The 12,437-nt window shown below is 37.9% G+C and overlaps 1 protein-coding gene across 2 annotated transcripts in view; it reads right to left on the bottom strand.

The window, feature by feature from the left end:
• Positions 1-12,437, bottom strand: part of GLIS3 (GLIS family zinc finger 3) — a 606,152-nt gene that overhangs the window by 372,654 nt on the left and 221,061 nt on the right. The window lies entirely within an intron of this gene.

The following is a 12,437-nucleotide window of genomic DNA, read 5'->3' as shown; positions in this document are numbered from 1 at the left end:
GGTACATAGTTGTTGATTTAGTCAATGCTCTCTTTACTATCCCAATAGATTATAAACAATGGGACCAGTTTATTTTCACTTGGCAGGGCAGACAATATACTTTAACCTGCTTGCCACAAGGGTATCTGCATAGCCCCACTATTTGTCATAGGATTGTGGCTGAACATACTAGGCAGATTTTGGAAAGTACTGGGACAGGTGGAAGTAGTCAATATGCTGAATTTATGGTAGTACATCAAGCCATTAAAATAGAATATGGAGGGCAGTGTCATATATTCACTAATTCATGGGTGGGTAGCTAATGGGTTAGCTACATGGATGCCCATGTGGAAAAATCAGAATTGGGAAATTCATAGTAAATAAGTCTGGGGCAAAGAATTATGTGAAGATATATGGGACATATCTTTGGCTGCTATTTTGTCAGTTTTTCACATAGATGATCACGTGGCCCTCTCCACATCAGAAAGTGAGTACAATGCACATACTGATTGGCTAGAAAAGATTATCATTCAACATATTGCCCCTACCCCAACACCAACTGATGGTCCAGTACTAGCAAAATGGGTCCATCAAACGGCCACCCATTAAAGGGTCCAGGCCACACACCAGTGGGCACATTCATTGTTAAAACAGGTAACAGAGGAATGTCATATGTGTCAACTGGAAAAGTGCTCCTTGGGTAGTAACTAGAGAAATAACAAGGTGAAAGTTCCTAGCCCAAATTTGGTGAATAGATTATATTGGTTCCTTACCCCAAGATAAAAGGATGCAAATTTATATGTACTTGTGTTGACACCTATTTGGGTATACTAGTGCCTTATCCTTATAATCATGTGACCCAGAAAAATACCTGTAAAACTCTAGATCTCATAAATCTATATTATGGAACCCCAATGTAGATTCAAAGTGACAATGGGTCACATTTCAAAGGTAATGAAATGAATAAGTATTATATATTAAATAATATAGAATGGCTACATCATATTCCATATTATCCACAAGCATCTGAGTTAATTGAAAGAATGAATGGATTATTGAAAGGAATAGTTAAGGAAGTTAAGTTCTAATAATTCATATTGACATTAGAAGGATAATTTGTTCAAAACTTTCTGTAATTTGAATAATAAACCATTAGAAGGAAGTACACCTCTAGCCAGAATGATGACCCCAAATCTGTAAATTAGAAAAGAACAAACACATGAGTTCCCAAATATTGAGTATTGGACTGTGAGGCCAGATGTCCAAACACTATATCCAGGAACACCTGGTTCAGCAGGATATGATTTGCATTGTTTAGAGGACTTTTGGTTGGATAGAAAAGAAATAAGAAAAATCTCCATTGGAATATGTATGAGAATCCCTAAAAATCATTTTGGATGGATATTACCTAAATTAGGATTAGCAGCTTGAGGAATACACATATTGACTGGAGTAATAGATTCTAATTATCAAGAAGAAAGTATTATGACATTCCAAAATTTAGGTGAAGAACCTATACAGTTTTCTAAAATTGATAGAATAGTTCAAGTGATCATTATTCCTTGTGAAACAATACCCCTTGTGAAAACTGACCCTCCTTCCAATATAACTATCAGAGGAACGAAAAGGTTTGGTTCTACTAATAGAATAAAATTGGGAGCTAAAGTATGGGTAAAACAGAAGCCAGATAATGTTCCAAAGGCTGTGGAAATTATAGCACATGGGAAAAATAATAATGTAACTGTTGTTTATTCAGGAGAAGATGATTACCACATTACACCCTTAACTCATATATTCTATCATGAGTGAGGCTACATTAGTGAGTTCATGGACTCCAGAAGCACTCCTGACCCTATATCTACACTGTTTCTGGTTATCATCTCTTGTTTCGTCTTGTGTTTTTGTCTGTTAACCTTGTTTTCTAGATTTGTTTCCTGCAGGCTTAGTACTCTCTACCTGTAGATGCCTGATCATTTAAGCTGGATGTCACCTCCTTGTCCACAACTGTGATGTGCCATCCCTGGACCTGGCATCAACCACAGTACAGATGCTGGCTAAAGAACTGACCTCTTAAATGGGACCACTTAGAACAGGGACAGCTCTATGCCCAATTTCAGCAGGAAGTAGCCATAGAAAAAGAGACCTTCACCCCTTACTCCAAGATTTTGGGTCCCATTTGCTCAAGGGAGAATGATGGGATCCTTGTGCTCAAGCCCAACCCTAAGATAGTGTTTTCTGTGTTTATTGTGCTTTATCCCTGTTATATTGCTGTAAAGTTCTATTGACACAAGTTACCCCTAAACTCCCACTTACCTATGTAAGAGACATGAAAGATCTTGGGGCTGAATGTAATGGTAATGGGAATTTGAAGATCTTCCCTGCCCCTTAATAGGGCAAATGTAATCACATGGAGCCCATGGAAGGAGGAGCTTGCTAAAAGGGTGGAAAAGGAAGGGTAGAGCAGGAAGGAGCAGGAGAGATCCAGAACAGAGCTGGGAGCAAGCAGTGTGGAGGCAGAGCAGCTAGCGTGAGTGAGAGAGGGGCATTTTTGATTAAGGGAGCCTGTTTTGTTTTGAAGGCCTGACAGAGAGAAGGTTTTGGAATGTCAGCAATTGCTGTATTGGTTATATATACCAACTTCTTGGTTGCTATTGGATTTGACTTTCTGGTGTTAGGATTCAGCTTTCTGGTGTCTGGATAAATGTTTTGGTTCTGCCTTCCATGTGGAGAGTCTGTAACATTTTGTGATTCACTGGCATATTCATAGCCACTGTGGGCACTGTGAATATTGTGTTGGTGTTTTAAGGAGAAGAGGAAAAATATAAAGGAAATAAATACATCCATCCATCTATCTACCTATTTATCTATCTTCTTGTCTATTTATGGAAAGAATAGATTTCCACCTCTGAACTCTGTTCCTGTCAATGTCCCCTTTAACTTCTCCCTACCCCTGCCTGTTCATCCTTCTAGTTGGCTTCACAATACATATATACATATGTACATGCATGTATGCATATATGTATACATATATGTGTATATATGTGTGTACATATATACACACATACACATACATTTGTGATTTCATTGGCATAAGGAATTCCAAATTTAAAAAAACAAAACTTCCTAGCTGTTCAGCAACTTATAATCTTAGAGAATTGTCTGGAGCACTGAAAGTGATCTCTCTGTCACTAGATTTATGTCTATGTGGTGAGTAGGTCTTGGCCCCTGGTCTTGCTGTCTCTGAGGGTCAGTCCTCTATCTATTATACCACACTGCCTTAGCATTTGTTCAATTAACCTCAGAGAATGATTTGTTTACTGGATTCTATTAGCAGGCACATGAATTACTTTGTTTTAGGAGCAGTAGATTAGCTGATGAAGTGACTTGGGGTGTTTCTGTTACAGTAAATTAATAGTGTTCATGTAAAATTTTAAAGTATTTGCCTGCCATATACAAATTCTAAATAGAGCTCTGGGTCTTCTTAAACTTGGGTACTCTGGAAGAACTGCCCCCTTTGCCTTTAGGTTAGCCTATCTATAGAGATTCTTCCATGGAAGGTAAAAACAAAAACAAAGGAAAACCCTCACTCCCAGGCTTAATTATTAGCAAAATGAATGAAAATCTATCTGTTAAAATGCCTCTTCTATGAATAGTCTCTTTGCTGTTGCTTAAACAAGACACTCCATCTCTGGACTCCCAGTATTTTCTCTGGCTGACCCCATGCATGGAATGTTCTCCCTCCTCATCTTTGCCTTCTGGCTTCTTGTAAGCCTCAGCTAAAACCCCACTGTCTACAGAAAGTCTTTCCTTCTAGCTCTTAATTCTAGTGCTTTCTTTCTATTGATCATTTCCAGTTTATCCTGTATATCTCTTCTTTGTACGTGATTATTTGCATGCTGTCTCCTCTATTGGACTGTGAACTCCTCAAGGGCTGAAACACTTTGTATCCTTAGCACTTAGTACAGTGTCTGGCAAATAGTGGGTGCTTAATAAATAAATGCTTATTGACTGAACATAGGAGAGAACTTATGTGTAGTAAACCAAACACTGGACCTTGAGGGCTCACCTACACAGAATATAGGTATCCATTAACAGTTGGTTTTCACATGTTTTCAGCCTCCTGAGAGATCTGTCTTATTTTGCCCAGGACTGACATCACACTTGTAGGAAATCAGGCAAATATTAAAGTGTGTGAAGCACCATTTTGTGGGGGTAGAGGACGTGAAATCCAAATCAGGAGAAAAATCATTAACAAAATTAAGATGACTTTGCTGCAAGTGACAAAAATGTAAGGTTCTAAGACAAATGAAAAGACCAGCTCTAGACCTTCAGGTCTTGGGGTAACTATTGGCTCAAGATAAGAAACACAGATGTGCTAAGAAGCTAGAAATTTGTTTAGATCATTTAGTCTCTCCAAAGCTCCAGTATTTTTATGGCATTTGCTGATGTGCCCTTCTCTCTACCCTGTGTAATCGATGGCTGTTTTCTATGCCCCTCTCTTGACTCAGTCATCTTGTAAAGTATGGGTTCACATGAAGTCATAGCTTTCCAAAAGATACCCAAGTCATATGAGGTCATTATCCTTCCTCAACTTCAGAATAGAGAGGGTGCCCCCCCCTCCAAAAATAAAAAAGGATGACCATTCTTACTATTTTTCCTTCTGCCTCTCTTCCTTATTCCCTGCCCCCCTTCAATGAAATGCTGGCAACTGAGTTTTACTTTGCCTTAAGAAATTATTAATTGCGCTTTAAGACAGTATAAGACGCCAGGGACTTTACCAGCATTGCACACTGACATTTTGCAAGGATGAATTCTTTTGGCCTAAGATCAAGAGTCCACACATGCTTTTGTTCAACATTAGGCACACATGGTAGATCTTCTGTTTCTTAAGCAGCCATTATATGGCCTCCATTTTCTTTTATGTAATTGAGTTTCCCATTGTACTATTTATGATGATGGTTATCATGATAATCTCATTTTTGTGAACTCATGAAGAGCCTAATTATGCTGCCAATTGCCTCTTGCATAAGTGGGGTTAGCATAGTTGCTAAGCTGAGTGTTGCCCCATTATCCACTGGGTTTGGGACAGCCTTCAATAGCCCATTTAGAGAGTTCAGGCCAAAAATGGAAACAGGACTTTGCACCACAGGATCCCATGGCTCTTTCATGCTCAGGGTAATGTTTACTGGTTGCCAAAGGAATTGCTGGCATCCTCAAGGGGATGAAAAACAAACCCAAAAATTCTGGACCCTCCAAGTCAGTTTTTTTCATCAAAGCCAAGAGATGTCCACTTTCAAACTTTCCTAATATTCTCTGATTGAAATGCAAATTTCCATTTGCAGTTCTGAGTAATGTTCAGCCTGAAAAACATAATTACACAGTCATGTCACTCTATGACCTTGGTAGATCCCTAATGAGATCTGCCTCAGTGACACAAGAATTACTAAGGAGTGGAAAGGGATTGAGAAAACAGGAGGGGACAGAGAAGGAAGAGGAAACTCCCCTTTCTATGGGGGGAGTAGACAGAGTGGAAGATAAGCAATACAGAGAAAACACTAAAAATTTTACATGACCAAAATCAATATGCTTTGCAATAGAAACATAATAAATAGCTTCATCAACTAACCCTCAGCCCCTAGAAAAGCAACACATATGTCTGGCAGCAGAGCCCCAGTAAACAAATCACCCTTAGAGATTAACTGCACATGAACTCAGGCCTTTGTAGCATTTCTTTCAACAGACTGTATACAGCACAAATATGCCTTTTAAAGGCAGTTATTGGGTGGCTTTCAAACTATTCAACCTTAATACATGTTGTAATATTTTGGCCTACCAGAATCTCTCTTATTGTGAAGCTAGAGAACCCATAAAGCAGAGATGAAAACGGAGTGTATGACAGGCATTGGGGTTACAGCCTTTGCAAAGGCATGGTGATGGGAGATGTCATGTCACAAAAGGGAAACAGGAAGTAGGCCACTGTGGTTGGCAACAAAGCGCAGAAAGGAGAGTAATGTGAAGGAAGTTTGGACAAGGAAAATTGAGAATAGATCTTGAAGGACTCTAAAAGCCAAAAGGAGGAGTCGCCTTTTATCCTAAAGGTAAAAGGGAACTATGGAGCCAAGGAGGGGAAAGGAGGTATTTTCCCACTCTGTGTACACATATCCTGTTAGTTTATAGGAGCGTAATATGATTGATTCTATACTTTTGAATATTAATTTGGCACCTGAATGAATGAGGGATTAGAGAGAGAAGGCACTAAATACTAGGAAACCAATGTGAAGGCTATTATAATAATCTAGGCAAGAGAGACTTTTTTCAATACATTAATTTTGCTAATCTATTTCCCTCCTCTTTTTTTGTTATTCTTTATTATAGATGGTTGCTTTCAGGGAAGGTGATGGGGTTCATGGAGAAATATAGGTCATGTAAACACAAAAGATATCAAAATTATATTCTAAGAAACACAATCTAGTTAAGGATTGATGAAGGTCTCATCTAGGCTGGGGCTATGTGAGTGGAGAAAAAAGAGTGAGTACTAGATATATAGTGGAACTAATAATATTATAAATTACATAAATAACCTTCTGATAGAAAGAGCTCAAAGTATTCCATGGGTTGGGTGAGTAGGGTGAAAGAAAGGTCAGAACAGAATGTGCTAGCCCAGTATTCTCTGAGTGTGAGTTCTTAGTTCTCACCCTGACAACATTCATACCAAGGATATTCCCATTGGCTGCTAGATAAAGTTAATCGAGGGACTCAGAGAGTTAGTTACTTCATTAACCTTTCCGCCCACAGGCAAAATCAAAATGTGGCAATTATGAAGTAAAGTTTAGCTCCATGTCAAAGGAATTAATGCACATCATACAGAAAGACAGCAGTAGTAATAGGAGAAAACAGAACCATATGCAGAACCAGGAGAGTCACTGTGAACCCTGACTCAGGTACTAATTGCATGAGCCTGAACAAGAAACACCATATATATAGACCCTAGTGTCCTCATCTCTAAAATAAGGGGGAAGAAGGAAGAGGGAGAGAGGATAATTCTTTTACTTCTTACTTCACAGTTTTGTTGTGTGGGAAATACTTTGTAAACCATAAAAGCATATAAAACTGTAATTATTTCTTTTGCAGGGAACAAAATACATGGCTGATTTTGCTTTCAATTGCCAAAAAAATTTAAAGTCCTTAAAATGACTGTTTCTCTGGAATAATAATGATTTCTTCCATATCAACTAAAAGTCAAAAGCAACTAGTAAGTTTAACCTCCCATATATGTATATGTGTGTATACATATATATATATGTGTGTACATGGAGATGTGGGCATATACATAAAAAACACCCATAGATAGATAGATAGATGCTTTGTGCTCAGAGATGACTAAAATGGCATCACTATGTTGGGGTCAAGTGTGTCCAACTGTAGCTGATCAGATCAATATAAGCTCAAAAGGCTCTATAACAGGTCAGGCACAAATAGTACGTATGAACATTTGGAATGGAGATGTCTCTAAGTTTGAGCATCTCGTGTTTCTTTTGAGCTCCTGAAATTCTGCTGATTTCTAAGTTGAGGGTTTCTTTTCAGCCCTCCCACCCCACCCCTTGCAGCTACCTGCCCAATTGTTTAACAACCAGCTCTAAGGAGCAGGTGGGGATGAATGTTCACATGACACACTGTTAAACTTAATCTGCGTTATTAACATTCATTCCATCATTTTCTTAAATCTAAACTATCAACAAAACAATAAGTGAAGCCCTGATTTTTTGCTTTTATTATTTCAGTCATGTATGACTCTTCGTGGCCCCATTTGGGGTTTTCTTGGCAAAGATACTAGAGTGGTTTTCCATTTTCTTCTTGAGCTCATTTTATAGATGAGGAAACTGAGGAAACCAGGGTTAAGTGACTTACCAGAGTCACTCAGCTAGTAAGTGTCTGAGTCCAGATTTGAACTCAGGAAGATGAGCCTTTCTGACTCTAGGTCCAGAACTCTATCCTAGATGCCCTGATTTTTAGAGTTTACCAATTTCTGAGGCATAATTGCTCACACTAAAAATTTAATAACCAGCTAGCAAAGTTGATTCCAACATAACCCTGGTTGTAATCATATCAATCATATCCCATAATTGAGGGAAGGTGCGGTGGATACAGCACTGGGTCTGAAGTCAGGAAGGCTTAAATTAAAATCCAGCCTCAGATACTTAACTAGCTGTATGACCTTGGACAAGTCACTCACCTTCTGTTTGTCTTAGTTTCCTCCATTGTAACATGTGGATAGTAACAGTATCTACCTCACAGTATTGTAATGAAGATCAAATAATATAATCTTTGTAAAATGCTTAGCATAGTGCCTGGCAACATATAAATAATAGCTGTTATTATTAGCTATTATTACATCATAGTCCCCCTTTCTGCCTTGCCTGGATTGAAAAAAAAAAAAACAAATACAAAAACTTAACCACACATGGGCAAAAGCCAACAAAGTAAGTTATTCATATGAAGGATTTCAAGTGGTTATCTGGGACAGGTCAAAACCTCATAGGGTTAATTCTGGAAAAACAGGAAGTGAAGTCAACTCATACAAAAGGGAATTCACTTGTCTAGACAGGTTGGTTCCAGGGATCCTCGGTGTCTGTACCAAGGCTGGTCTGACGATACATAAGCTACACTTTTCCTAGGCCAGTGGAAAACTTGAGAGTGACTTTGAATCATAGGAAGAGAATGATGAGGTGGTAAAGACAAAAGAAAGCTATAATGATAAAAAGGAAGGGTATCTTTATATGAATTAATCAAATGGATACATCAGAACAGCAAAGATCAATGATCTCACTTCCTTCCTAGTGATGAGCTATGAATTAGTCCAACAGTTCTTGATAGGCAATTTGGCATCATGCAAAAGAAATGACAGATATTCATACTCTTTGACCTATAAATTCTACTGTATACCAGGCATATGTTCCAATGAGTTCAAAGACAGAAAGTTCCTTCCATAAGAACAAAATATCCATGCAGCAATTTTTTGCAGGAGCCAAAAACTGGGAGTTAAAGTAGATGTCCAGTAACTGCCTATGAGTTAAACTAAGTGGTGTGCATGAATACAATGGAACATTGCTGCTCCAGGAAAATAAAAATGCAGAAAAACATGGCGTGATTTATATGAACTGATACAGAAGGTAATATACACAATGGCTACAATGATGTGAACTGAAAGAATGATAAAACTAACTGAATGCTATATGATAATAATGACCTACTTTGGCACCACAGAAAAGATGAAAAAATAATCTTCCCTCTCTTCTTTGTAGAGTTAGGGAACCACATTCATCAAATATTGCCTATGTCAGATTTAGGCTACTGGGTTGATTATTTTTTTAACTTTTTTTAATTCATTATTATCAGGGGGTGAAGGATATGCTTGGAAAAGAATATGAATGAATTCAAAAGGGTAACACATCATCTCAAAATAAGAGAATGTTTTTTATCATGTCCAAGATCATATCATTTCTTTAACTAAAAGAAAATGTTAAAAAGAGAAAAGCCCAACATTTTTTTTTTCCTTTTAGCAAGGTTCAAGTAGCTACTTCAGCTCACAGAAAAGTGTGCATTATAGTCTTTTAAGTGATACACGGCATGGAACAAGAAGAAAATGGATCGACCTCCTCTAAACTTCTAGGTGGGTGTAGCCGTTTTATCTACTTAGTACATCATGCCTCGGTTCCAGAGTCAATGTTAACACTGAAATAAAAATTGTTCCCATGGATTAAACAGTGAGTGAATGTATGGTAGCCGAAGCAAGGTATGGGGGAACTGAGCATGCTTATAGGAAGACCCAGGGAAAATTCTGGAGCAGAGCAATGAGTCCTGCATTTTAAGACTTGCTAGACCTCTTGCTCAGCTAGCACAACCTTCAAGTTTCTAGAGTCCGCTATCAGTCACAATGATACCCCACCACTGCCACGCACATGAATGGAGGCAAAAAATACCCAAGCCAATTTTGCATTCCAACTCTCTTGTTGTAAGTGGATGAAACTAAGTAGATGGCAAGAGGTTTATACTTTGGAAACTGTAGTTCTAGGGACAATATAAAACTACTGTACGCAGAATGACAATGTATGGTTTAATGAACTGGTCTTGGAGTCAGGAATATCTGGGTTCAAGACCTGTTTTTTCCACCACTAACAACATCACATTGGGCAAGACACTTAACCTCTAAGGGCCTCGGGCAAATAAGACTATAAGTGGCAGACAAAATACCATTGACATTAGGAAAGGAAATTATTCACCAAGAGCTGATGAAATAATAGGCCCAGTTAAGTACATACTCACACATATGATTCTTTGAAGATATACACACACATTGCCCATTATACTCAGATCATCCTCAAACCCAGGTCATGTTTGAAATACTGGCTTGTTTGTTAATCTATTATGTGAGGCATGATGCAAATTGTTACATTTTAGGGTCATAATTAGCACAGAAAATGCAGAATTCTCATTACTTTCTCCAGGAAAGAAGAAACAAAACAAGTTTTACTTCAACAAATAAGTGGAAATTTATTTAAACAGTGGAACTGTAGAACAGACAATATAGTAGCAGCTGGTTCCTTTATAAAACTCTAATTCTTCTTGGTTTCCTATTTGTGTGACCCTGAGCAATTATTTAACCATTCTGTGCTTTGGATTCCTCAACTGTAAAATGAAGAAGTTAGATTCAATGATTTCTCAGATCCTTTCTGCTCTAAATCTGTGAGCCTATGGCTGTCTTCCTTCAGGTAGTCCAACTATGACACTGTCAATAACTGGTGATAAGCCAGACATAAGGACTGATCCTTCTGATCCTTCTTTTCTTCAGCCAAAATTCTAGGACTTTTAGTAATAGTTTCTCTGAATCAAAGTAAAGTGAAAACTACATAAAAAACCAACAATATTAAAGTATCTTTGAATTGCAAATGGGCCATGTTCCAAAAGCTTACTCATATACTGGTCATCTAAAATTCAGAATACATTTTTTCCACTGAAACCATATAGGATCATTTGGGTCAATTTTGTGTATTGGACTAGGAACCTAAACACCACTTATAATATGATTTCAATGGAAAAAAAAATTGATTCATGATCCATCTTAACTTAGGACACAGACAATATGTATATCCTTCTGCCTCACTTTACCTGGCTATGTTGAGACTACGCCCTTCTTCTTTTGAAATGTCCTTGATATCATCATCCTTCCCCAAGGAAGAGATGCAGTTAATTACAAGCTGGAGAAATTGTAAAAAGGGGATAGGTAATGGATGAAGGTAACAGGGGTGGGAACTCTGCTGATAATAATGGTGGGAGAGGAAGAATGGAAGATAGGGGAAGGACATTCATATGTACAGATAATGTACACATTATATAACATTTTTATATCACATCTCATTAAAACTTTATCTCCCTATCTCCTCCAGTGCTTTCCACTGTGTTCTGTACACAGCAGGCCCTTAATAAATGTTTGATAATTGTAAGGAACTTGAAACCCTGGATTACTTTGTCAGATGTTTGTATCTCTAGAACTTACTATGGTCTCACAACTATTACATTTCCAAAAGTATTTTTGGATACCCAAGCTCCCCCAGACTATAGGAACAACCAGCCACGCCGTATAATGATATAAATAAAATATAATTATGTTAAATGATACATTTGGCTATACTGATGTGCCAAATATACTATTTACCATAGTCACCAAATTAATCAAGCACAAATTCCAAAGACTATAAGCTCCAAAGGCTATAAGATCCACAAAAGTGGAAAACATGTCATATTTCTTTTTTTTTCTTTTTTGGAGGGGGAAAGTAGGGCAATTTGGGTTAAGTGGACTTGTCCAAGGTCACATCTTTTTGTGTTTTGTGTTTTTGGTGTTTTGCTAGTTTTGTGTTAAGTGTCTAAGGCTGGATTTGAACTCAGGTCCTCCTCACTCCAGGGTTGGTGCTCACTGTGCCACCTAGCTGCCCCTACATGTCATATTTCAAACAAGCATTTACCATGAACCTATATTCTAGACACTGTGCTATGTACTGGGGACATAAAGAGAAAATGAAATAGTCTCTTCCCTCAAGGAACACCCATTCCATGGGCAAAATTGTCAAATTAGAAAATATATGCAAAATGATACTGGGATTTAGAAGAAGACATTTAGTTGGGGATATCAAGGGAAGCCTCTGAACTCAGTCTAACAATGAAATCAAACACTTACTAAGCCCCTTCTATGAGCAAGGAGCTTTATTAGGCAATAGAGAGTCAATGATACCAGTCTCTACACTCAAGAACAATGTGAACACAAATAAGCAGATAAAAGGGAATGTAAGGAGGGAGGATGGGATACCTGCTAACAAGAAGGATGCTAGGAATGTCTAATAGAGATGGTGAAAAAGATAAATAAGTTTGGTTTGTCGGGTTTGAGGTACCAGGAGGATATCTGA

The sequence above is a fragment of the Petaurus breviceps genome, unplaced genomic scaffold, assembly GCF_028583685.1.
Source record: "Petaurus breviceps papuanus isolate PSGF00001 unplaced genomic scaffold, PetGlider_PUasm1.0 187, whole genome shotgun sequence".
In the NCBI taxonomy this organism is placed as follows: domain Eukaryota; kingdom Metazoa; phylum Chordata; class Mammalia; order Diprotodontia; family Petauridae; genus Petaurus; species Petaurus breviceps.
The sequence above is the reverse complement of the archived record's forward strand: the minus strand, read 5'-3'. Positions and strand labels throughout refer to the sequence as shown.